At 41.8% G+C, this 25,611-nt stretch overlaps 1 long non-coding RNA gene across 1 annotated transcript; it reads right to left on the reverse strand.

Annotated features, from left to right (window-relative positions):
- Window positions 1-4,717: 4,717 nt before the first annotated feature.
- On the reverse strand, window positions 4,718-24,983 carry LOC116653858 (uncharacterized). Its single transcript, XR_004308429.2, has 2 exons — window positions 24,885-24,983; window positions 4,718-5,920 (listed from the first exon to the last, which is right to left on the reverse strand). It is a non-coding gene; the product is annotated as an uncharacterized LOC116653858 (long non-coding RNA).
- Between the last annotated feature and the right edge of the window lie 628 nt (window positions 24,984-25,611).

Below are 25,611 nucleotides of genomic sequence, written 5' to 3' on the forward strand. Positions count from 1 at the left end.
CACTTCATGCTCACAGTGCCAACTTGCCGTTTGCTATTTTGGCTAATTGCAACACTTTCAAAGACAAAACTGCTCTTACAAAGCACTGAACGATGGGCAGGAGGCATTGTATCAGTCTCCCATGTACTTCGTGTTACACATCACTAGCCTCCACATTCAGAGATGTCTGAGGAAATTACATCTGCCCATGGCAAGGCTGGGTCTGGCCCCAGACCACAACCAGCTTTCGGCAGAGATGAATCTTACCATCTTTGCTTTCTGCCTGATGGTGTACACATCCAAATGAAAATTAGCCAGGAACAAGATCAACTGGCAGGACTGGAAAGTGCACATATTCAAACTGTCCAACATTATTCAACATATGGATAAAGCAATTCAAAGTCAGGATCAAATTCCCCACTAGCAGAAAAGCTGTTCATAGGTGACCAGGGAGAATCTGTATTGTGACTCAAGAATTGTAAGGTTTCAAAGTGTCTTGTTGGAGACAAGAGAGAACTACTAAGGTTTAATCTATTAAAAACAAACAAAAACATAGTACCACTAACATACAACTTAACACAAAGAAGGTCATTGGAGTGCTATGAAAACACAATACAAGAGCACACTGTGTAAGAATCTGAGAACAAGTACCACTTGGACTAAGCATAACCCAAGTCTTTTTATTTCAAGGACAAGATCAGCCAGACAGCTTTTAACAAACACTCCCAGTCTCATTAGCAGTTGTATTCAGCTGCACTTAGAACATCTAACCAGATTCTACCCAGTCCAGCTTCTTCTGGACAGATCAGGAACTGGCTGCTTGACACGGGGCAGCAAAGCCCACACACCTCATAGCTGCTCCCAAGAGCAGGGTGTTCAGTGCAGGGTCTTTTCCTTCCTGTGAAGATGGTTTAGTTTTGTCCTGAGAAGCACTGATATAAGTACTCATGGTGGAATGCTCTTCTTTAGCACCTACAGTTTCCTGTTGGGATGCACTATTCCCTCACAGAGCAGGGTAAGGACCATTTTGTTGCTAGCAACCAGCAGCCCCGCTGAGCAGTACTCCTTACCTCCTGGGCTACAAGCATTCCAACAAGGTTGTCTTCTGTAGCCACAACAGCAAATTTGATTCCTAACAGGGCAATGTTCTCCTTCTCCATAGGGCTGAGGTCCAGCAATTGGTTCTGTCACAGTGTGGAGAATCCCTTCTCTCCTGAAAGGAAACTGCCTGTACGTTTTCATTTCCCCTGAGCCTTGGGAAGAGACAACGACTTCAACTTCCAACTTCTGATTAATGTTACTTCCTTAAATGGGGGAAAGAAATAAGAAAAAGACAACAAATCAACAATAAAGGACGGGCTTTATCAATTATTTACAAACTATTCACACATTAAAAATTCAAGGAGATGCAATACATTTCTTGCCCCCACGGAATAACCCATTATGAAAGCAGCAGAGCTGTAAATCAAATCTCTACCTGCTCCATGAAGTGGATTTAACTGGGGGTTATTTTTTTGAGTCACTTAAAATTATGGCCAAGTTTTAGTAATATGTGATCTCAGCTGCCACAGGTTAATAGGAACAGGAGGTTATCAAAGGCTGAATTGTATATTCTCAGCATCTGTTCACACAAGGTTTTATTCTTGCATCTCTTATTCCCAGAGAGAGATGTGTGCGTGCTCTGTTTACATAATGCAGCATCTGTATCGGACTGGGACCAAATCTAGGTCAGAGAGGAGCAGCTCACTCAAATGATTGTCAGTTCCATTACATCACACACCTCTCCCCAGGGAACAGCAGAAGCATCCAATATTAAACCTGCAAGTATTGACCAGGGCCGTGATTGCTTACCTGTCAATGGCAGACATATGATGGAACAGCTGCGAACACCAGGAGTTTCCAGACCAGAACCGTGTTTAGGGGGGGCTCAGGATCTTTCTGAGATTGAATTGTGAGTAAGAGAGGTCATAAGGCAGACAGAGAAAGGAACACCAACAAATCATCAGACAAGAGGATATTAGTGCAGGAGTTCTGGAAGAACCGAAGGATGAAATGGCTCAGCCCCAGCTGAGATATTCTGCCTCTTGATCAAGATTGCCCTGGTGCTGGAAGCAGCAATGTGATATCCAGAGAACCCAGGGAACTGTAGACCAATAAACCCATCAGCTTCCCAAGGCAAATAAATAGAAACTACAGTAAAGAAATCAACTCGTGATAAATGAACAAATGGAACGTTGGGGGAAAAAAAATAAAGATAGCTTCATAAAGAGAAATCAAGCTCCACGTGTACTGAAATTCCCTGAATGAATCTGTAAGACAGGGAGAATCAGGTTCCTCTGGGATGCTGCTGGGGATACTAAGCAGTCATCACAGAGTACACACAGGGAAATAGTGATCAAAATAGAGAGGAAAAAAATAGAGTAGGAAATGGTCTTTCTTTTTGTTGTTGTTTTTTTTAGGATGGGGATCACTTAGAAACACGAAGGACTCACATTGATAGCCAGGTCCTTCACAGCCTCATAGATGTTCTGGACTTTAACTGTTCTAGCTCATAGGGCTTGCTGTGAACAACTTCAGGCAGAGACTGAGAAGCAGACTGACTGGCTACAAAATTCAGTACAACGAATGCAGAATTGACCACATGCAGGTTGCAGCCTCCATGCTGGTTGGAATCCACATTGCTTCAGCCCCGGTATAAACTGCCTCTGAAAAAAACCCAAAGCCAGAGCTGCCACCTTCCCCTGATTGCCATCTTTCACAAGGCAGTGTTCTGCTGGAAAAGCTGCTTGGATTCCCAGTTGCTGCTGAATCCACACACTGGGCAACAGCAGTCTTCAGCACAGTATGGTAATGGATGTGGTCCTTTCCTGCCCCTTAATTACCAGTTTGGGAACTGAGAACTGAACTGAGACAACTGAGCTGACTAGCTCAGGGCCACACTCATGCAAAATCCATGCCAAATCCATTTTCACAGCATATATTATTCTACCACCGCCATGAGCAAAGAGTTGCACTGTGAGCTGTATGTAGGTCCATTGTCCATGCAACTTCTCCAGGCCACCAAGGGGCAATTCCCTGCTCTGCTCCACAACTGCTGCTCTCACAGTCACATTCTGTATCCCCAACCAGAACAAGACCTTGAAATATTTGTCCCCACTTGTGGTCTTAGTTGCAAACACGTGGTGAGCGCCTATTTCTGGTTTTAATTAGTTTCTCTCACTTTTTGGAGGTCGTTTGTGTGTTCTCGACTTGAAATGCTCTGCATCTCATTACCTCTGAGGGTGGTCTGCAAGAAGTTCCGTGCTACATTAGATCTAAGTCCTTTAAAGGACTAGGACTGATCACTCGGGAGCAGGGCGCACCAGTTACGTGTTTGATGTTGCCTTCTCCTGGAAACTTGATGCTTTTTTCCTAACAGCTCTGTAATTGTTGTAATAGAGCAACAGAAGCACAAGATTTCAGGAATGAAGCCACGTTTAGAGTGCTTATTTTAAATTGTATCAGCTTTGCCACTCCAGGGATTGACCATGCACTCATGCAGTTACAGGCTCCAATGCAAGGCTCACATAACGAGGCACGGCAGACAATATCTTTAACCTTGTTCTTCCTAGTTTCTGCTACTTCTGCTTTGCTGTAGACTGAACTGTCTACAAGGCATGCTACAAGCATGTGATACTGCCCAGAATACCCTCTGTATCCAGCCTACCTGCAGTGCAGTTGGCTGCTGAGAGAGATACAGAACACACAGCAAGGACCTCAGGTGTGGGCTTCAATATAGTAAGGTCATTTCTTATCAGTTTTTTGTTTTTCTCTACTTTTGCCCTTTTCATTCTTGGAACACCACCATTTCTGCTCAGTTCTTCTTACATTAGCTTTAAATCTTTGTTACTGGGTCACAGCAGATCAAACAAGCTTTCTGTGCCTCTGAGCTGCCACATTAGAACACCTGAGAATCACACCAGAGAGAAATAGAGCTCTGGGACATTTAAATATATATATATACATATATATATATATAGGCAATCCCTGGAGAAGTCAAAGTGGTAGTTGAAAGGATTATGTTACCCTGATAGGCACAGTGTGGATACTGGGCACTTGGGTAGAGTCACTGAGTTATTAGCTGAGCTGATAGCGTCAAAATAAGTGTATGCTACATTAAATAATAATAATAATATTAAAATAAATAACAGAGGGAAAAAAAGCCACACAAACTACTATAGCTCATGTAAGTGCATAATAGGTCTAGAGAGGCTGGGAAAACGAAAACCTAAAAGAGTATTTGGAAATAGCATCCTGAACTTAAGTAAAATATTTACCTTGGGTTTTGAAGCCTTATTTTCTTTTACTCCTTCCTGTGGAAAATTACTCCTAGTAACTGAGTTCAGCTCCCAGCTCAGCTCACTCCTTTTAGAATCCAAAGTCCCACAAGTTTTGCGGTAAATTAGAGGCAATGGAATAGGACAGAGAAGGAAACAGACCTTCTATACCCAGAGAGCATATTAAAACTAATTATATTTAAACCACAGTGGCAACCAGGGCTGCTGTAATTAAAATAAGGTTGATTTTTCACATTAAGAAACCTGCTTTTTATTTTCATTGCAGGAAACCATCTACTCTGAACATTAATAATGACTTTCAGTGACCAGCCTGGCTGGGAACCAGTGCTCACCCAACCTCTGCATGCATGGAGCTCACAGTACACAGCGAGACAGAAGAAAGATGAGAGATAACATAAGGATCAGGGTCTCTAAAACGAGTATGCATCAGATGCGAGGAGTTTATTAGATGTTTGCAGCATCACATAGGGCATTGCCTGGACAGTGCTGTTGTGTTCAGAAAATACCTAAGAAAAGATGAAAGTCTGTTAAAATCGGGAGTAATCAGAGAAGACAACAAATTCTCCTGTTAAATATAGGTGAGGCATCCCGGCCTGGTGTTGCTCAAATACCCGCATCCAGCTAGGCTGAGAATAAACAGGTTGGATTGCATAACTTCAGCTGTCCGGGTACCCAGGACAAATGTCAAATGTAAAATGGATAATAATAACAAATGGTTTTCAGAGTTAAGTTCAGGCTGATTTTGAAGCATTAAAAATGAGCACCCTATAGGATACTATGGCCTCATTTAAGACGAAGTCGGGGATATCTTATAGCAACCCTAAACAGCTACATCTCATTTTGAAGGAGTGAGAGGCGCTCTCCCAAGCAGTACAACACTTCAGCTGCTGAGCGGCCCTTCTGCCTTCTCTCAGCTTTCAATACAAGGTCTAACAGCCCTACTCACTGTCAGGCTTTACAAACATGTCACAGAATCTATTCTGAGTGCCGGAGAGGACTTTCAAGGACGACTTATACACAAATTCCCTTGGAAACACCAGCTCCAAAGTCCCCCTCATTTGCACTCCAGCCAGCAACCAGCGAGGCCCCTGTGCTGCCCACTGGGTCCTGCCCAGGCTGGAACCGGGCACTCTGCATGGGATCAAAGTGTCTCTGTGTACCTGCCCCAGCCTGATGAATGCCGCTGCTCCTCATTTCCATACGATCAGTATCTTGCTCTATATAAACGACTTTTCAGCACAGGAAAAATAGCTTCTCCCGACAGCATGCAGCACTGCAGATAACCAACGTGAAAAATGTCAAGCAATGCAGGCGCTGAATAACAAAATAATCAGTTTTTCCAGTCAGATGCTTTCTAATATTGCTTATGCTTCTTTTTTCTCTCTCCTTCTTTTTTTTCCTTGTGAGATGTGGTGTTCAAGATAAATAATTTAAAGACTTAATGTTCACCAGGTCCCTTTGTCACTGGCAGCTCTTGAATTGCCAAATGAAAATATTTGGGGTTTCGGTGCTCTGGATGAAGTCTGTATATTTGTCAACAGTTTTATGGCTCAGAGCGGCGCTCCATGAATATCGTCAGCATTGGCTCCTCTCTCAAAGGCCTCCTATATAAAAAATAAAATAAAAGAAAGTAAAAAAGCAAGCTGGATGATTCCCCTTTTTCTCTTTATTACAGCTGCACTCCTCGTGCCGCTGCCATTAAGGGCCTGTCAGCATTTTTATTAGAAACCGCTACTCCAGGGGTTTATAACTCAGCAGTAAAAATTCACTCCAGAATGAACCTTGTCATGCAAGGGAGCACTTACTTAAGTCCAAATGTCAGAAAATTATATTTATGCATTTTCAAAGTTATTATAGAGCACTTTTTGACTGTTCGGGTAAATACAACTACATTGCTGATGGATAACTTGAGTTCCAGCACTGCAAAAGGATTCTGGTGAACATGGTGTTCAGACACAATTTCCTAAAGCCTGTGGTCACCATCCATGTGACTACAAGACCAGGGTCTGCATTATGCCCATTCTCAAGGCATGCCTTCAGACTGACAGCACATTATCAATGGTGCTTAAACCCCTTCCCACCTCCAGCTTCTTCTCAACATTAGAACAAATCTCTATGTTTTGGGTTATACTGAAGATGACCATTCAACCCAGCTTTGTATTGCAGAGAATTTCATAGGGAATTCAGTATGGAGGTTCATTTCAGTGCATTTCTCAGAAGATGCCAAACTTTTTAGCTCCTCCATAATCCTTAGCCTAAGCTACTCAAATAAGCATCATCACTGTGAAGAGTAGATCTTCCGTGACCTGAAATCATTGTGTTTTCTTAACCTGAACAATCTGCTACAAATAAACAGCTATAGTTATACGAGTACCAGGTCAAAACAAACTAAATGTCCAAATTTTGACAGCAAGAAAATCCCACCTTCAGAAACAGCTTGTAAGTGTCCAGCTTCACCATGCCTGGGCACAGATGGAGAGAAGTCTGAGGGACGTAGTTTAGTGGGCACGGTAGAGATGGGTTGGTGGTTTGACTTGATGACTTTAGAGCTCTTTTCCAACCTCAGTGACGCTATGAGCTTAAAATTCAAGTGAGGGACCCCCGTGGAATGAAAATGTCTACAGCTGGGTGGCCAGCCTCTGATCAATCACACACATGCATCTATTAGGATGAGTAAACACCGTTCTGTCAGTGACACACTCCACAGCTCTGTCCTCCTCCATGTGTACTCAGAGCTCAATGAGTAACTGCGAATGACGGTGAGAGAGCAGGAAATACAGCCAGAAAAAATACAAAGACCAACAAGGGATTTGTGAGTGAGGAAATACTGGAGCAAAGGAGACCAAGGATGAATAGGGAGACTCTTACTGTACTCTTACTTTTGACATGTAGCTCCATAACAGAGCGCTGGTCACCCTGTGTTGCATGGGACAAGCTGTAGGCAGAAAGCTGAAACATTACCATTGGGCAGAATGGTTAAATGAGAAAGAGAATGACAGGGTCACACTGAAATACTCATGTGAGTCCTGAGCAACAATAAAGACAGAGAGGCACATAACAGTCTTGCCAAAAAGCTTACGAGTTCCATAACTCTACTGAGAAATGTCAGTGTTCAAGCTGCAAGCTATGTTGCCCAACCTTCACTCTGAAGACAGCAGGATGCAGTTGAGAATGTTCCCAGATAGCTCCCATTTTGTATAATAATATTCACTGGTTGAGCTTACATCACACGCTGAGCTCTATATTATCCCCACCATGCTTCATGCAAGTGAACCATTCCAGCTGGACCACTGAACGACAGGCAATCACAGGACAACTACTTTTAATACAAAATGGTCGTTTTTTGGAGAGAATGGGAGGGAAGCAGGGCAATATCTTCTTAATAGATGCCTGATGCCAAAATGTGGCCGATAAAATTCATTTGTACAAACCCTGTAGAACAGCTTTTCCCCTTTTTAAAAACATCACCCAATACACTCATACCACCTGTTACAATTAACTCTCAATATTGCTCACTGGACTAAAATCTGATCGCTTTTGGTGGAAGGGAACTTGAAGCAAATGATCATTTTTTGAGAGCAATTCCTGATTTGTGTTTGACCAAGACTACTTCTTATGCGGCTGTAATCTACAGTAACTGTTGTCTGACAAGAGCCTTTTAACTGAAATTGCTCCTATTACAGCTGTAATAAAATCAGCGTAGAAGATGAAGAGGCTGGCTTTATGGGTTCATCCTTCAACTGCTCCTTTAGGTGAGATTTCTATCATTTATCGTACTTTGTAATACATTAATATATTCAAAAGGATCAGAGGTTTTCACGCCAGCTACCACAGAATCAGGCACAACTCACTGAATTCAGAAAAGGAGGCTGAAGAAGCAGCTTTGAACAAAATGGTTCAGGGATGTAACACCCAAAACATACAAGACGGGCAGGCAGGAAGCGGTATTGACCGGAGGGAACATTCATCTTTAAAATCAGACCTAGCAAATAATTCAGGATAAGCCAGCATTTCAAACACTTTCATTTATGTTCTTATGGGATTCAGATTGCCACAACCCTAAATCCCCTCTGACTTCCACTGAAAATTCAGATTGTAATGAACACACTTGACCAGCTCACCACTTTGACCAAGACTTCCATAATGAAGAGCATGGCAAATGAAAGCATCCTAGGGATTTTCCATGTTCCAAAGCTGTCTGTGGGTCATATATCTATCTCCATAAATATTTGAGGGTGTGCCATTTGACCAATAAAGTAGCTGTGTCCATATAATATCAAGATATGGGACAGTAACAGCTGCCACCATCCCACAAGTAGAACAAATGCTTCTCAGCCATCCACTTAACTAGAATCTTTCCTGCAGTGAATGTCCCCACCTTACAAATTCAGCTCCTCTTTGCTAAAAGCAGTGCTGCTGATTTGCCACTTTGGATACCATAAAGCATTGCAGTGAAAAGGAGGAAAATCAAAACCCACTGAAGTCACAGATCTCACAGGACACTGCTGTTTCTTGGTAACTCTTCCACAGGGATTTACCTGCCAGCAGGAACAGCTGCTGCACCACACTGACCTGCTGACACTGTTACTGGCCATACCTGACCAGGTCACTTCATTCAGATGCTCTGTGCTTTAGGCATTAATTCATTGCTGTCTGTGGATCTGTCTCAACACAGGAATGGTTATCTGCTTTTGTTGTCATTGTTGTTCTTGCATTAAGTCAGTGATAGGAAAAAATTAGCTAAGGAACTCCACAGGGTGAGTAGTTAAATGTCAGTGGCGCTGCCAATGTTCTTCTGGATTTATATCCCTGCAGCCCTTCCGTGATCTGGATGAGTGTTTTGGAAGAATGCAGAATGTATGTTAGGCTGCCAACAGTGAGTGATTCCAATGGGCCCACAAAACATTCTTGAGCTGGAGCAGAGAGAAATCCCCCGGCACTCACCAGTCCTAATTCAGACAAAACTCCCTTTCACGTCACTGGGAAGACAGCCAGAGAAAAGGCTGAACACTGAAATCCACTCCTAGGGAGGTTAATGTCCCAGAGGAGCTTGTCCACCGCTATTCATTATTTCCCTGGGCTCTGGATGAGATCCTGAATGCAGTGAAACTGCTGCACTTCCGCTCATCACGGAATAACTCTTTTCTCAGCAAGCCCAAAAGGAAAAGCAAAAACAGGCAACAAGCCTAGAAGTGCTCAGCCAACATTCACTTGGCTACAAGAGCCCAAGCTCCTTGCACAGTCCTAAGCACGATGAAACAGGCCTGTGCGTGCTGGCTCTTAGAGCCTATAAGCAACCAGAAAACTCCTTTGGTTACCTGTTGTTCAGTTTTAAGAGAACTTAATTCGTAGCCACCTAAAATAATAATTATTTTTCTAATATTACCTCCACTGAATGTCTGTATGGAGTTTGGTCCAAAGAGGATGAAGACAGTTTGATGAAATTGGGATTACTCCCTCTGATCAGATCTTTTAGATCTGTGATTAATTCTGCATTGGTTGAGTACCTCGTAAAACAAAAACCATACCAAAAAGTAGTCTGGATATCTCAATGCCATCCTTTTGGTATGAGAAGATCAGATAATGACACTCTCCCTGGTTTCTTTTACTTCAATCCTTCCTCCTCCACCAGACATAATAAGAAAGATAAGAGAGCAAGCAATGTCCTGTGGAAAGCACTGCACACACTGTTTATTAACATTGTGCACGCCAGTCAAGCCCTCCCCTGCTTGCATGCAGGTGAATCCAGACTTCAGCTTGGGATTTGGAGGGGAGGTACACCCTCTTTGTGATATATGTTTCTCAACTATCTTCTCCTAACTGTTCCCTCTTTTTAGAGTGTGCTAGACAACACCACGGAATTGCATTGCTCCCATAGTTTGTGGTAGCAACCAGATGGAACATTAGTGGACCAAAAGCTCAAAATTTAAAACTATGGAAAAAAGAGACATCTGTTCTTATTTTTTTGCTCCTACAAACCACGAGGAGAATGGGAGGAATTCAGAGGATGTAAACCAGAATCATATGGTACCCATCAGAATGCATATGGTTTCTCTCTTATCTTTGTCTCTACAGTACATAAATAAATGAAATTGATCCCAGAATAGCTGCATATAAATAACTTTTGGATGACTTTATTAGGTCAATTACTCCGACCTGTCATAGACTAAAAGAAAAATGCATTTTTCTTACGTCCTTTGGCTCTCCAGTAATAGTACTGGCTTGTGTTCAGTCTTTTTCAGACACAATTCTATCAGTAGGAGAGATGTTGAGTGATACATACAACATGCATCACTCCTCTCACAATAGGATCTTACCTTGCTATTTCAACACTATCAGTTTTTCTCTTAAGCCAACTATTTGGTCACAGACAAAAATCCCATTTTTCCCCCTTTACAAGTGTTTGTGTGCCTGTCTAATCTCAAACTATAGGAAGGGCTGAATACAATGCGAGTGTAGAAGTTACATTGGTCCTATCCATCTGAACTACTATTATCATTCTTAATGACCACTACAATAAGACACAATGAGCAAGTTGCCTTTACAGTTACTGCCCCTCACAGGGAGATGGCCTGAGTTCCCCTATAGAGTTACTCTGTGTTGGATTTCATTTGCAAATGCGATGGACCCATTTACCTCTCCAGTCCTTCAGCTTACTCCATTCTGTGACAAGCTAAAATTCAAGGAATAACCAGATATTATACAATCTTGGTACCTCCTTCCCTTTCCCACCCTCAACAAAATTTGCAACGAGTTGAATATAAGCTCAAATCCTTTCTTCAAATGTAACTCCATGCTGTAAGTTTTGTGAGACCAGAATGGTACAAAGGATTTCCACACATTGCTGAGACATCCTCTACCAGCCTGAAATTCACTGCTTGGTTTGCTCTGCGATCCCTGCCTTTGTCCTCCCACTACAACTGTATCCTTTTCCAATGGAAATACGAATTATTTTTGAGTTACCTACTGAGAAAAATCAAATTACTCCGTTTATGGCATTGCAGCCCGATTTTTGCTGAAAAGCCAAATACAGTAAACACCAAGTTTCTGACAATACTTCTATTCAGTATTCTCAATAAAACAAAAATGTCTAAGAATGGGATCCAAGAGTGTCAGGAAAAATAGAGTCTAGTAGCTAACTTTGTTAAGATACTAGGTTCTGTTTCTCCATTCCTAAGGCATCCCAATGTGCTTTTGCAGTAACAAAAGTTACAAGTTAATCAAGACATTACACTGTGAGGAACATATAAGGCTTTAGAGAAGTATATCCAGCTGTTGATCTTCCTTGTGTACGTTCCCCACGGGCTCCATCACCACTTATCAGAACATTTTTTAGTACCTATGACATCAATTTTCAGCATTGGCCTCCAAGGAATCTTTAACCATGGATCAGCCTGGAGGATTAAAGAAACAAAAAAAAAGCAGTATTTTTTCCATTTTCTCCTCCCTCATCTAACTCCAAAAATGACTGGTTATGAATAAAATTAATTTGCTTCAGAATACACTTTTGGGAACACCAGTTGTAAACTGGCAGCTCCAGCTTGGATCAGAGTTATGTTTTTGTTTCTCAGTCTGCTAAGTCTTAAAGCAGAGGCCAACAGATGAGTTGGTATAATTAGTCTTCCCTGGAACTGCTGTGGGGACAAGGTTTGCAGAGTTTTCTTTACAGAAACCTGCACTCCTGGCAGTGCAAGACCTTTGAAATTAAAACTACACCTGAGAGGCTTTGATAAATTCCTTTCCACTAAGCAGCTTAGAGACTGCTATAAAATTCCCCAGACAAAAGAGGAGTCAACAGGCAAAGTTTTTATTCATAGGCTATCTCACTTGAACAAACGGCATCATCCTCAAACTAATAGTCTCATAGCCTTAGTGATCACAGAGGGAGCCCTTTAAAATTTAAGAGTTAGAATTCAAATAATGAAGTTGTCATACCCTCTTATCCTTCAAATATTTAGCATTTCAAGACTCTACCGCTCTTATAAATTCATTAACAGAAAAATATATACCTTTGAAATTTACTCTTATCGCTAAAATTAAGTACTGAGAAGGAGTTTGCATGGGTTTTCCATTCTCCAAATGGAAAATCAGAAAACTCCAAGGGACAGCTAACTTTTTATGTAAGTGAACATTTTGATGCCCAAATACGAGAATTTTTTGGTGCCCTAAGGTCCCCCTGTGACAAAGGCATGTTATCAATGTTCTGACAGTGTCTCCCAGCACAACTACAGTAGAGAATCTAATTCCTCACCCTTTACAACTCTCCATATAAATAAGAAGAAATCATCACGTAAGACAATGCAGAAATTTAAAAGACTTAAAATACTGTGCATTATCCATACCAAATCACAATCCCCTTCATCTCTTCTAATCATCAGTAAAGACAAAGGCCAGTACATTGTCCTGATTACACCAATTATCAGCATTTATAAAGAAAGGATGAGGCCAAAATCGAAGAAGATAAGTAACAAAAGAGGGGTGTATCACAAAGAACAAGCAGACCGGCAGTGTGAGGCTTACTTACCACTTGGTGCTGAGCTCCTTTTTGAGGCCTAGACCCACCGATTTCATTCAAAGGGAGCCCCACTGACTGAGGAAGCAGTTAAGAACAGAGTTAAGAAAAGGTTAAGAAAGGAGGTTCTTCAAGGACACAGCATTAAAATCTCTCCTAATCACCTCACAGCAAGCGTGCCCACAGTGATGGCACTGCTTCCTTATCCTCAACCCCTTCTTTAACAAAAACGCCACAAGAAAAAAATCAGAACTTACTTTTTTTTTCTTTTTAGAAGCTGTCCTTAAGCAACAAAAAACCCTCACATACTTCAGGGCAGCTTCCAAAAACATACAAGAAAGCTTTAGGCCCTCGTAAGTGCAGTACAAGACAGCAATCAAATCCTATATCATAATTAAAACACGACAGCCAATGTTTATTTTGTCAGCACAGAACACACAGACAATTCTCTACAAACTGGCATGCAGAGACATAAATTAATGGCACAAATTGAAAGCAAAAATCAAAACAAGAATATTTTGAGCATTTGAGCAACTGCTCTGAGGGAAATAACGCTCCCCCCTCCAGCCTTGTTAAGTGCTCCCAAGAAAGAAATGTGTTTGTTGTTTTTCTTTAATTAAAGAGAAAGGAAAAAAAAAAGGTACCCAACAGCAGCCAGGGAGATCTCCACCAGCAAAAGCAATGGGAGAAATGAGCTATGCAGACTACTGATCTCTACTGAAGGTACAATGACCACTATGGACACTCGGTGTCAGTTTTCTTGTGCTCATGAACACAAAAAAGGGGCTTGTGGAAACTGGATATTAACCAGAAGCTCGCTATCACCAAGCCAAATAGAAGTTACTATGAAGTGGTGCATGAAGCACATAACCGCGTCTGCCGATGCTCATATTTGACATCAAAGACCTTAAGCAGAAAGCTACAAAGAAGCTGGCTTTACAAAGCCTTTCTAAGAGGTCTAGTAACAGATACCTTCATTCAAACAAACCTTCCTGAGATCTTGGAAATATGCTTACTTGAGACATTAATTATCAGGAGAAAAACAGAGACAACCACAGAGATTCATTAAACAGCTTCCAACCTACTCTTAACAGTGACATCATTTTAGGGTTCTCAGCAATGCCCCAGTGTTACTGAACCTCAGAGAGAAGAGATGCAGAATTTTCAGCTCTACAGTCATGTGATTTCCAACATTCTGGAGAAAACCAGGACAGCAGGTCTTTGCGAGGCAAGACACTGGTTTAAATCTTTTGATAAAAACCACATTTTGTTTGTACAGTGAATCTTAATTCCAATGTTTGTGTCAGGAAAAAATGTCTCATTTTCAGACAATACGTAAGCTTACCAAAGAGCTATTTGAAAAACAGATCTGAACTTGCAAAGTAGAATGGGGGAAAGAAATACATCGGTGAATGAAAACAAGAAAAGTATGGAATTCCATTACAACACTTCCACAGTCATTCAAACTACAGCTGCGCCGATTAATATTTATGATCCGGCTTCTTTCCCCTCTAAAACAGTATATTTCATAACTCCAGAAGACAATATGCAGATACCATATGTTCCTGTGAACATCTGCAGCCCACAGCCATCTATGTCAGAAGCACAGAATGTCAGTATGAGATTGCCCAGGAGTTCCCATCTGATCTGCTGCCTTGGGGGACTGGAAGAGCAATAACAATAAAGGGAACCGTGAGCATTGTTTAATGTTTTCCAATGGATCGTGCACATTAGAAACAGTAATTAATGATTTGGTTTATAATGCTTCAGGGAATTACTGTCCAACAAAATAATGTAAGTAATTTAAATTTGCAATAAAGTTTAAGTGTGCAGGCATTTCGTGGCAGTGTACAGCACTGATGTGCCAAAGGAAAGAAACACTGTTATTACAGCCACAGCCAGATAATCCACAGAAAAAAGCCATATCAATCCCTTAAGTGATTTGATTATACTTTCTTACTGGGCAACAGTCCTCAAAGGCATACTCAAAACCTAACTCACCTCACTAAAAGACCACAGGAGTAAAAACGCAGCATAGAATTACAGAGAATTGGTTTTTTGCTCTTTTAAGATGTAACTGCAGTCCTCTCCTCCAAAACGTGTCTCCCAGTACTTACAATTATTTACCATCATCACTATTCTATTTTAAAAGCGCCTATATTTAAAAGTGACTTAACCCACAGCACTATAAGACATTAAAAATCAAATCCATGAAATAACACATATAAAAAACAGCCATGTTAGCCCCAAATTCCCATGGCCATTTTCTTTAAAGGCAAGAATCCTTCAGAGCCTCAAGTACAAATTTAGAATTAATACCTCTCTGTCCACAGCCCTAAAACTCTTAATCTTTCCCTCCTGGCAGCGCTCAGACAGATTATGTTGTATGGCATGCCCTGCAAGTCAATACACCCAGGCTTCCTCGAAGCCACAGAATAAATGAATTCTGGAACAGACTTTGGACAGACTCTCTCTACCAAGTCAGAACTAATTCAAGCTTCTTCAGGTCAATGCATCTGCCAAATAATAAGCTGAAGAAAGGGCACGTGCAGGTAGCAGCCCTCACTTAGGCTTGCTCTTTGACTAAACAGGTCAAATACATCCTGCCGGATTGCATTGACACCGATCAGAAACCCATGGAGACACCAGATCATGACAGACTTTAGTGGCTTCCCAAGCAGCATCCTCCTGAGTGTTCAGGCTTTGGAGACACAGCCCACACCATGCTCTGCTCCCAGGTACAGGGTAACACCTGTGCTCAGATGAAAAGATGCTGTACTTTCTAAGCAGGAGAAAGACTCTGCTCTTTAAGACATTACCTTTATGGGGACTGCTTATCTATTTCACACCACCAAAATTTATCCATATGTAAGTAGTGCATAGCAACTAGTAAGTACAACAGGCATCTATGGCTGATCTCCTGATTAAGAATCATTTATCCTTTAATGGCACAATGATGCTTGCTCAATAAAGAAGTGTCATGAACTAGCATGAGGCAGCACCAGGACTGGGGCACCTTTATCATAGCTGTGTGCCAAAGAGTCCTGGGTGGTCAAGTTCTTGTTTTGAAAAGTGGACACAGAGATGACTGGGGATATAACCCTCATTGAATCCAGAGAAGAAAGCCTTAATCGCTCCACCAAATAACAAACACTCCTTGGAGATCTGGTGCAGAGACAGTGTTTATTGGGGTTATCCTGCACAATCAGTATCTTCTTCCTGCATTAGCAAGACAGAGTTGCAATCACTTGCCATGAATGCAACAAACTGACAGTCTTAAGTTTTCTGCCTCACAGTGACTCGCTCTGCTTAGAACACTGATATTGTGAGAGACGCATTCCTGGAGACTTCACACAAACCACTGTGGAGGATCTTTTTTCTTTTCTTGTGCTGATGAACAATCATGAACATCCATCAAAGAATTAAATAGTATGGGAGCTAATCAGGCATTACGATCATTCTGATAGTAGCCATTCTTGTTTGTTTCACAAAAACCTACTCTTTATGAAATACGTACATTTTTGTGCTTTATGCCTGCAACTCATATGCACATGAATTATTGATGTGCTATGAAATGAGTATATTTTTGGGGGGGACAGAAATGAACTACCTGAGGCATTTTCATATAAATGACTGCAATTTAACTTTCAAAAACATTTCATTTTTCAACACGCTGCTCACTTCAAATTGAAGTCTACATCAGATTTGGCCAAGCATGTCGCAAAGAAACCACACACTTATAAAAGATTAACCCTTGAAGATCCAGCATAGAATGAATACAAAAGAAGCAGCCGTGCACACCAGGTAAATAACACTCTCCTGAACTTTTAACAAGTTTTCGCATGAGTATTTTCAGAAAGGAGCAGCTGATTTCTGTAATGCTTGAATGGTTTGTTTAGCACAAGTGTACATCAATGCTCTTCCACAGCTACTTGCAAAACACTTCACACAGTGTCCATACACATTGCCCAGGTCTGTTATCTACATGAAGGCAAGGAGGATGGCTTAAGTGGACTGATGTGCACAATTCCCTCTAGTCATTCTTCTGCACCTGGCTCCCAGCACCAAGCAGCTTATCTTGAATAGGAGGAAAGGAGTAGAATATCCTTTAGCTTCTCAGAAACTGCCTTAAATGATGTGTTCTTCCACTCCTCATTATCTCCATCAAGGTTTAGCAACACCTTGTTTCTTAGAGTAGAAGGAAGATAATCTCATCTTTCCTCAAGATTATTAATTTTTCCCCAAAAAAGTCACCAACACCGTTAAAGACTATTTGTAATGTACTCTAAAGTAGTTGGATACCAGGTAAATTAATTCCCTCAGCTGAAGGCTGCAGTGGGTATCTGGTGACAAAATACCACTGACTGCTCTCACAATAGAAAAGAAACATCTCTAAATACCTATGGATTTGTCTACCCAGAAGTATTGAAAATGGATGAAAGCAACCAATTCAAAGTCCAGACCTTGCAAGTGAATGCTCTAATTTGGAATTTAAGTGAATAGTAAAAGTGAAGTAGAAGTGAAGTAGAATTTGGTCTACAACAGTAGAAGTCAGACTATCCAGTCTTGAATATTCTTGCTTCTTATTCTAAGTAAATCCAGAGTACTAAGTGCAAAGCAGCATTTATGGAAGAAGTCAATTCAATTCAACTAATTCACTTACAGCTGATTCTAACAAGAGGCTCCTCTCAGCAACAGCAAGTTGTTAGGAGGAATCATCACAGAATGTGGAGCTGGACAGATCTGAACTGGGAATCTCACTTTCTTAGGGGCCCATAACAAGTCTCAGACTATTCAGGATATAAATCACTTTAACATGTTTTGCACAATGTGCACTACAAGATAGATTTGAAGCAACAGATTCAATCATCCATTGAGTTTTAACACACATCTCTCTGTGAGTCAGACATCCAAATCCTCCCAATAAGCCATTCAAATTATAGTTACTGGTTTAACAACAAGCTGATACTTTCCTATCTAACTACAGACATAAGGAGCCCAAATTACCTGAACTTAAAACCAAGACAATAAAAGTGTGGCCTTACACATCCTGCTGCTTCTTTTCACTCTTAGCCCCTGTAGAACTTCTCTGATCTACACAAGGGTTACAGCCACACAAGCCAGTCAGCCCTTCAAAGCTGTCCCAAGACATGTAGGTGCCCAACCTAACAGGGAATTCAGCATCTAAGACACAGTTTCAAAATCATTCCATAGCCCAACAGTTAAAGAGGAGGGGGCTATGCCTTCCAGGACATTTCATCCTCAGCTGCCACACTGGTATAAGCTGCATTTAGGATATACCAATGTTTTCTACTTGAGACAACAAATTTAAGGGCTTCACTGAAAACTCCATAAAATACAGGATAAAGTTCTACCACACTGAGAATGCTGAAGTTCTCTCCTCTTCTTGCATGCAACACCTGACATCAGTTTGAGCTTGGTCTGGCTGAACACTTCAATCTGCTTTTACCCCACACTCTTAATTCCATCCAAGTCTAGAAGCTGCCAGCACAGGGCAATGCCACCTGCTATAAATATGTATGAAATTAATTGACAAGCTAATGAGTTAGCCCAAAAACAAAGAAGATTCTCTGGACTCTCCTAAGTTGCATTTGTTTTTCAAGTTGCTTTAAGGTTTTAAAGAAAACAGCTTCTCAAACAACTGCAAACACTTTCACCATGTCCTACAGGTTCTTCTGCTTGATTCCCACAGCAGGCTTCCTCTTTCTGCACTTTGCTGTTCCTGTACAGGTGTCAGATGGAAGCATCCTTTCTATCCTTATAAAGTTTTCATATACCCTTCTGGTAGAGGAAGCAAGAAAAGCTACAGAAGAAAGTACTTTCTTCAAGTTAGTTCCTGCCCCAGAATGAGTATTCAGCAGCATCCACAACTCATCTGGTGGGGGGCAAAAAAAGGAGAACTCACTGGTTGTCAGAAAATTGACTGAAAGTAATTTAGTGGTTAAAAAAATAGCCATATGTAACGTACACTTCAAAAAATGATTCAGTCATAATGATGACATAAAAATTTTATAGGCGGCTTTAGCTGTCAGAAGAGCTCCTACGTTATAAAATCAACGTTCAGTGAGTTTTCAGCAGATAAATTAATACTGCTTCTATTTAAGCAGGAAAAGCTTTGCTCAGTTTTTTTTTTATTATTCTATTTTAAATAGTCCAGTTTATAGCTCTCACTGTATTTCTTTTCTACCTTTTAGCCTCCAAGACAGAAGGCTTATGTATGTATATATCAGATTTTCCACAACCAAAAACTAGTAGCGTTTTAAAAAGGAAAGCAGCCGTCCCTATGTAATTTCCTAAAGCCTTAAAGCTTCTGTTTTCTAAGAATGTGTGCTTGTCAAGCTTTGAACTTAGAAGATTAAACAAAGTAAAAAAAAACAAAACAAAACCACCTGTGATTGTGTGATTAGAAATATGCAAAACTATCAGTCTTCACTCTTGCAATTCTTACGCATTAATCAAAGGATCATAAAACGTGAACTGCTTCTGACAGCATTCATTGGACAATACAGAACTCTGCACCAGCATATAAGTACGTAGGTAGCTCCAAAAGTAATGCCTCACATTTCTTTCCATGGAAACCACAACAGATACAGAGGTCACAATAGCACTGTTCATTAGGGTAAATTCTCTGCTACAAATTGCTATTTTTCCTCATAGTCACCACCTTTAGCTATGCTAAACAACAAGAGCCATACTTGTAAAAATCCACCCCATCAGAGCTGACCCACTGTTTCACAGCTGCTATGTTGGCAGTGCTGCTAGGAAAATATCACCCACACAGTCCATCTTTCATTAGCCTGAATGGATGAAAGTCAGAAGGCACCAAATATGCACTATACAGTGAGCATGGTAGGACAGCCCTGTGAGGACTGGCAGTTTGCTCCGTAGTGTACAAACTTCAATTGATAACTGGCATCATCATGTTACAAGAGAAAGATTGTTGTCTTCCCTGGCCTGAGGGAAAATCTGAGTCTTCAGCTCAGCAATGCAACGCAGCAGTCAGAGTCGATGGTTTGTCTGGGTTCCGGGAAATTCAGAAGGACCACTCCTTTCCTATCCCAAAAGACAATTCAATCCCACCCCTTAGCTCCATCTGCACTTCCACATCAGCTACCATTTGTGGCTGCCCCTCTGCTGCCGTCTGTCACATAGCTACATTCATGTAATGGGGATACTGGTGGGAAGGCTCAACCTCTGCTGCCATCCCACCAACATCCATACCTGACAGTGAGCCAACATCATAAATAGGAGGCATTACTCCTGAAGTAGCCTTCATTCAATCAGTTCCTTGTGAAAAAAATAAACCTCAGCAAATTAGTCAGGAATATGCCTGTAAGCATCCAATTTGTATGGAGGCTAAATATTACTAGGGGAAAATAACTACTTTCAGAGGCTGAAGAAATACTTTGTTTGCACATTTTCTTTTCCAAAGACACTGAAAGAACCTTTTCCTTACACTGTTTGACCTTCAGTCACAGCAGGGATCATTTCATGCATGCAGTGAGGTCAGTGCAATTACACTTGATTTAGTCAAGATAATGTCCACAAGTGCTGTGCACACTTTCATATATGGAAAAACATTAAAGAGGACAATTCACCACTGAAATTTATCTGTTTAGGAAAGAGGAAAAGAGAACGAAGCAGCTTGCATGATCTTCCTGTGCATGGGCAATCAGCATTTGGGACACATCAGCAGCCCCCCACAAAGGACAGTGGTCTTCTAATTCACTGCAGCTCAGTTCAGCAGAGCACAGAAACCAAGGCTGGCTGTACTTCTGGCACAGAACTGGTGATCACTCGTGTAATCCTCAAAGGGAGATGAACCTGCAGATTTCCATTTGATGAGGAAACAAACTGTTCTGAGGAGTAATTGTGCAGTGATAGGTGTGGGAATACTTAGGTTTCTGCAAGGGAGAAAAGAGACATCAAGCATTGGGAGAGGGAAACAACCTTGTATCTCTCCAGTAACACAGGAAGGCTGTCATATTTCTGAGGGAGACTTGCCTAAAGAACATGGAACATCATTTGCAGAGGGGAGGCAAATTCAGCCAAAGGGGTGTGCTGAAAGCAACCACAACTCCCAGGGCCACAGAGGGGCTGAAAGCACATTTACTTTCTGCTTTGTGTTTTAAGCTGAATGGTCCTTTTTGAATGCTTCAATACTTTCAAAATCTGCTGTCTTATCAACAAAGCTTTCGCTTCTCATCTGTCAGATATTAACTCCTCGGGGGACTCTGCACTTTGGACTGCAAATCGGCTCTTCAGTTCTACTAAGGAGCCATGGGGATCCACACTGCTTTTCTACTTTTAGCAATGCCAAAAACAAGAGCTCCTGCTGCTCGCAAGAGAGGGGTTCACAATGTGACAGCGATGCACTTTATTCAGTCAAAGCAGATAACGAGGCCTCCTTACTGTAGGAAAATACAACCCCCTACACAAAGACCACTCCTCTGAGCACAGAAATCTGTGCATCGGGTAGCAGGGGGCACTCAGCCAGCTCCTGCTGCTGGGTGGGGAGGTGCAAGGTGTGAAGTACCAGGCTGACGTTATCCTTTGGGTGACATTAACAGTGTGCACAGTGTGCTTGATCACCACCACTAGGCTGAGCATGATTTCATGGAACTAATTCTCAGTTTAATTGAATGCAACAGTAATGATCAATAAAGAGAAGTTTTTATCTTAACCTCTGGATCATTCATTCATAAGGACACCGGTCTTCAACAGCATAGGCTAATTAGCCCGACTGTAGGTAATGCATGCTGGAAAAATAGATATTGAACAAAGCTCTTCCTCCATACCTTCAAATAAATGGCTGGATGGTTTCATTCATACTGCTGCACCAACATACTTCTAGATCCTTTGGAAGACTGTGTGACCACAGAAGTTCCTACTTAAAGCCTAATCCAGTAATCTCTAAATTTGATTCAGAATGCAAAGTCTGATAGGACTTAGAGCCTGCAAAATCAGAGAGTCACTCTAGGAGAGGGTAAATGTAGTTAGAGATACTGCAATTAAATCCAAAAGCATAATGGTTGCAAAGGACTCAGTTCAACTAATTCACCCTAAAAAATAAAGTCTTTCAAGAGTAACTTTATGCCAACTTTAAATCCAATCCAGCATATTTAACACAGCATATTTAACAGTTTTAACATAAACTTCATCAGAAGAAATGATATTGTCTGCCACAAATAATCCCATTTAAAAAATACAGTAAAAACACACCTCCTCTAGGCAAAGTCTGTGTTATTGAGTGAAGTGGTATCACAACAAGCATAGAAATAATAGCAGAATTACAATTTCGGTAAAGCAAAATAACTGTACTGATGACTAACTTGCTTGTGTATGGATTACTAGGCAAAACGCATGGAGAAATCTAAGGACATGATAGAACTAAAGCAATGCCTCTATTAGCTTCCAGCTGGATCCTCCAAGCTCCATCAGCGCAACATTGATGCAGCACAGAGCTCTGTGCAGCACAGAGCCCAAATAAGAAGTAAATACCAGTGGTGGCAATTGACCCTATGGCACACCACTCACTCAGATCTGTTAGCCATGTTTTCTCTCAAGAACTCTTTATTTCCATTGTCCAAGAGTTATTCAAACTAAGATTTCCAAATTCATTTAACAAATGCTGATTAGAAGAATATTTTAACATATAGGACTGAAGACAACTGGAAACAAAGCCATGGGCTCTCAGCAAAGCGCTGGATTTAGCTCATCCTTGTCAACAATAACACTTCCTAACCCTTTTTTCTCATCTATAAATTTTCATTCATGGCCGCATATTGTAAATAGAAAGATTTGCAATTGAGAAGATGAAATAAAATAACATTGCTTAAATATGCAATATCCCAGTTTATGGCTTTTTTTTTTTTCCTTATGGCATCTTGTCAACATAAAATAAAAAGGCTCCGGAAATCTAAATGCAAAAAAAACCTCACACCCACTTCATCAGTGAAGAATTTCCATGGCAATACTGCTTTGAAGCTAAATGGCTTTATTTATAGAGGAAGCAAGTTTCCGTAGCTAATTTGCATTTTCTCCAGATTACCATAACCATACATGATCAGCTGTTAACATCTACAGATATTATCTGTGCAGTACCAGCAATCCGCTAGAATATTTAAAATAGGGAGCGATAAATAAATCAAGCGCTTGTGCAACTTGCCATATTCCCAACATGCTGCAACGGAACAAAGTCATCAGCAAACAAGATCAGCACAAGAACTCAAGTGGTCACTCTGTATAAAAGCAGAAATGTTGAGAGTGGTACAAATAGTGAATACATGGGAAGGTGTCGTTGTGGAAGAACAAGAGCTGCAGAAGGAATGCAAGAGTGGCAGGTGTTGACAGAAGGCCACGATCCACTAAACCTACAGTCAACTTCTCAGGAAATCCCATACAAAAGAAAGGACAGTGAAATGCAGAATTAAGAGATGATGGTGGGAAGACACAGAACAAGGGAAGAGTCAAGAAGGCACTCATAACTAAACCCTAATGACAGACAGAAATCAAACAACAGATAGAAAAATAGACGGCTATCATTGTGCATCATCGTGAAGCATTCAACTGGCATATTCAAAACTAGCATGTACACACTCAGCCAGCCTTGGAAGCACACAGGACATATGTATCACCATGACCTTACAGCCAGTGTACCTCGTTCTCTACCTTGTCTACAGGGTCCATGTTGGGAAACAAGCTGAGGTGCCTAAATGCTGGATAGCCACCTCAGCCTCATGATACTTGGCACTTGTGAGAGTGAGACTAAACAAGTATACACTCTAAATTAGAATGACCTTCTTCCCGTGGAGGTTTGCCACCATACACTGTTTGCTATGTGTTCCCTTGGCACAGCAAGGGCAGCTTGTTCAAAGCCTTGCACTGATCTCTCTCTCTCTCACACACACAATGGACTGGGTTGGAAGTGACCACAAGGATCATGACTCTCCAACCCAGCTGCCACAGGCAGGGCCATCAACCTCCACATTTAGTACCAGACCAAGTTGCCCAGGGCCCCATCCAGCCTGGCCTTGAACACAAGGACGAACAGTCCACAAGTTGCACTGCTAACAAAAGCAATAAAGATGCAAAAATCTAAGGAGAAATATGTTTGCCGTGTGCATTTCATGGCAGAACCACTGTCAGTGGCTCTAATAGAGGCTGAGAACACAGCATTTTATTTGCAAAAACCTGTAATTTAGCTCAGATATTTTAGAGCATTGCCTGCAGCTTTGAAGGGAAGTTTGTTGCTGGCAGTCTTATTAAATATTCAAGCGCGGTTAATCCCTCATCAAGGCAGCACTATAACAAATAGGTATTTTCTTTCAAAAACACTACACCCAAATACACTGCTCAAAGGACTGAGTTCTCACTGCAGACTGGGCGACACAACACACGTTGCTAAGGACAGAGTAATCATGCTGTGATTCTGTACAATGCTGCAGCTAGCTCCAAGCCAACCAGATGCCTCAGGAAGCAACCTGGTCCCAGCCAGAGATGCTCCTGAAAGCAGAACAGCTTCTGGCTCAGCAAGCCACACAGCAGCCTTCTTCAATACATTTTTCCATGCTCTCTGTCCTTTCTTTACAGTGGGATCTAAGATCGGGTTTATATTTTCTCTCTCAAAAGGAAACAGAAGCGGCTGTTCTACCATCAATTGCAGGATTGCCCCATGACAGTGACAAGATTCCCCCGTGTCTTCTCCCTGGCAGGAGGAGCACTACCAGCTCTCTTTTCATAGGGGAGATGCTCTGGTCCCCACAGCAGCTTGGCTGCCATTCCTGGGTTCTCTCTTGTCCAGGTCTCTCTTGGACTGCGGACCTGCACCTCCTGGCTCATGTCCACAGATCCCCTGGAATGGAGGCACTTGGATGGCTTACAGGAGGCTGCCTCTTGCAGAGCAATTAGCAGACCCCAGTCCTCAGCACTTCTTGTGTGATGTTGCCAGTGGGAGACACCCCAAGGGCCACTGACAGGACCTCTGACATTCATAGTTCTACAAGCTAGATCGCTAAGCCTCAAAATCCACTCACAGCATCCTGGTGTCTTCTGTGCTGCTGGCAAATTCTTAGAGTATTGTGATCCCAGAGAAGGGCTTTGAGGACTCAAGAGCCACCAGCAGGAACGGCGACACAGGCTGGACCCTGGTTGTGAGGTCATGGGGTGACAGTGACTCTCTGGTGACGTCAGAAAGCACACAGCCCCCTGGCTGCAAGGAATCAGCTCCTCATCCACCGAATAGATCCTCCTTCAAGTCAGTATATTTCTAACTTAGAGATAAGAACGTGATGTGGGACTTCAACAAAGGCCTTGCTCAAGCTCAGGTATATGATCTATTGCCTTTCCTTTAGTCCACTGATATACCATACTGCCATTGTAGAAAGCTGCTAGCTTGGTCAGGCACCATCTACCGTTGGTGAAGCTGTTCTGGCTGTCTCAGATCACATCCTTGTCTCACATGTGCCTTAACATAACTTCCAGAGGGATCTTAGTAAGATCCGCCGAGGCACAGACATGAGGATCACCGGCCAGCGATTTCCCAGATCTTCCTTTCTCCATTCCTTAAAAACAGGACTGAGATTTCCCTTTTTCCATCCCTGGGGCTTCACATGACAGTCTTCTCTGAGCGATCAGGCAGGCAGACTCCAATAACATGGATTTCTTATTGCTGCAGGCACCCAGACAGCACGCACTGGAGTCATCCATGTGCAAAGTGACTATTTATCCCCAGTCAGCCAGTTGCCCAGATGGCTGATAACT

This window comes from Coturnix japonica, chromosome 12 (genome assembly GCF_054131305.1).
Source record: "Coturnix japonica strain WE chromosome 12, WE-NBRP24, whole genome shotgun sequence".
NCBI classification, from domain to species: Eukaryota; Metazoa; Chordata; class Aves; order Galliformes; family Phasianidae; genus Coturnix; species Coturnix japonica.